The sequence below is a fragment of the Lathyrus oleraceus genome, chromosome 3 (genome assembly GCF_024323335.1).
Source record: "Lathyrus oleraceus cultivar Zhongwan6 chromosome 3, CAAS_Psat_ZW6_1.0, whole genome shotgun sequence".
Taxonomy (NCBI): domain Eukaryota; kingdom Viridiplantae; phylum Streptophyta; class Magnoliopsida; order Fabales; family Fabaceae; genus Lathyrus; species Lathyrus oleraceus.
Genome location: NC_066581.1, coordinates 313,001,900 through 313,003,801, shown reverse-complemented (window position 1 = coordinate 313,003,801; position 1,902 = coordinate 313,001,900). Strand labels below are relative to the sequence as shown.

Below are 1,902 nucleotides of genomic sequence, written 5' to 3'. Positions count from 1 at the left end.
TTTCTAATATCTTCTAAGTAACTCCTAATCCTAAAATTAAGCTAATCAACCTAAGTTCCTAATTATTCTGATTATTATATGCCTATTCTAAATTGAATTCTATGACTAAAATCTAAGATACCTCATTCTCAAATTAAATTAATTACTCTTGCTAAAAACCTTGCAGACCCAAGACTGGGACCGGGCCTAGGGATTGAGATTGGGCCCATTCAGTGGGGGTGCAGGTCGGCGGAAGGGGTATGAAGAGTAAACTGCAGTGCCAGAATTGCCTTGGGCTTAAGGCCCAAACCTGCTCCCCTAAAACCACATGTGAGTTCAAACCAGGAGAATGAAACGAAGGAATGATAAACGGCGGCCGGAAAAGTGCTTCCCCCATAAGCGCTTCTGCACTATTCGAAATCCTCAGGATAAACAAGAAATCGATTCGCTCGCGGTATTCAATCCACTCTCAAACAACGAATCGAAACATCCTCGCATACGATTAGAGAAGTTAAAAGGAGAAAGAGGACCTACCAGTTCACGTTCGCGCCTCCGACTTGTCTCTATCGCTTCCGATTCGCGTTTGTGATGAAGAATGAAAGATCGTTGCTGATTCGTGACGAAGATTGCGAAGAGGTCGACAAAGGATGAAGATGCTGATACGTTCGTGACGAAGACGATCTTCCGCCGCTGATGGAGAGTGAAATCGATGATGCTTTTCTTTCCCCGGAGAAAACGCGAATGGTGAGCTGCGTTTCTCTTCTCTGTTCGATTCTTTCGCTACGAGTCTGAGTTCTTCCTCTTCTCTGTTCAGCCTCTGTTTCAATTTCCTGTTAACTACTCTATTCTTCTTCTGATGAGTTTTTTTCGAATTCTTGTTGCAGGTTCTTGGAGGTTCGAAAATGGAGGGTTAGGTTTGTTGAATGAATGGAAGTTATGAAGGTTGATGTTCAATGGTGGTTGGTTGAAGCGATTGTGAAGTCATGGTTGTTAGAACGGTTGAGGGTTGTGAGAAGTGGTGGAGTTGATGGTGGTTTGAAGGTTGGTTGATGATGGTTGAAGATGATGGAGTGAAGTTTTGGTTGAAGAAGAAGAATCTCGGTTGGGAAGAGGAAGTTGAAGTGGTGGTTCTTGATGTTGAAGATTGGAGAAGAAAGTGAAGGTTACGGTTACGGTGATAGAAGGTGAAGACTATGGAGTTTGGTGAAGGAATTGAAGAGAGGAAGCAGAAACCGAATTTGAGAGAGGGAAGGAGAATTTATAGAGTTTGAGTTTTTTTGGTTATAGTTTGTTAGTTAGTTGTGAATGAAAAATTCTGTTATGGATTGGTGATGGCTCGCGTTTAGCTGCGGTTTACCGGCTTAATTTGCTTTTGCTGGAGCTTATTGCTTATGCCTCTTTCACATTATGCAGGTTAATTCTTATTTATGCAGTGAATTGGTCATTGAAATGCAGAATTTTTATTCAATTGTGATGCAGAATTTTTATGTGGAATTTTTATAATGCAGAATTTTAATGATGCAGAATTCTTATGTGTTGCTGAATTTTGATGCAGAATTTTTGTTAATGCAGGATTTTTAATGATGCAGAATTTTTAAGTGTTGCTGAATTTTGATGCAGAATTTTTGTTAATGCAGAATTTTTAATGATGCAGAATTTTTAATGATGCAGAATTTTAATGAGTTGCTGAATTTTGATGCAGAATTTTGGTTTTGTACAATGCAAATGGATATGGGTACGATTGGATAATGGCACTTGGTTTTAAACGGATAAACTAAATAGGATATGATTTGTGTTGAGTATTGGATAAAATGGATTATGGTAAAAAAAATGGATATGAAATTGGATAATGATTAAATTGGAATAAAAGTGGTTTTGAGGGATATGGAATTTGGATAGCCGTTAAAAAATGGTTAAATGGAT

The 1,902-nt window shown here is 38.6% G+C and overlaps 1 long non-coding RNA gene across 2 annotated transcripts; it reads left to right on the top strand.

Annotated features, from left to right (window-relative positions):
• The first annotated feature begins 282 nt into the window (after window positions 1-282).
• Window positions 283-1,696, top strand: LOC127127351 (uncharacterized). 2 transcript variants are annotated; one of them, XR_007805325.1, is made up of 3 exons: window positions 322-723; window positions 864-1,392; window positions 1,682-1,696. It is a non-coding gene; the product is annotated as an uncharacterized LOC127127351 (long non-coding RNA). The 2 variants fall into 2 exon arrangements; XR_007805324.1 differs by lacking the exon at window positions 1,682-1,696 and having other exon boundaries at window positions 283-723; window positions 864-1,353.
• The last annotated feature ends 206 nt before the right edge of the window (window positions 1,697-1,902 follow it).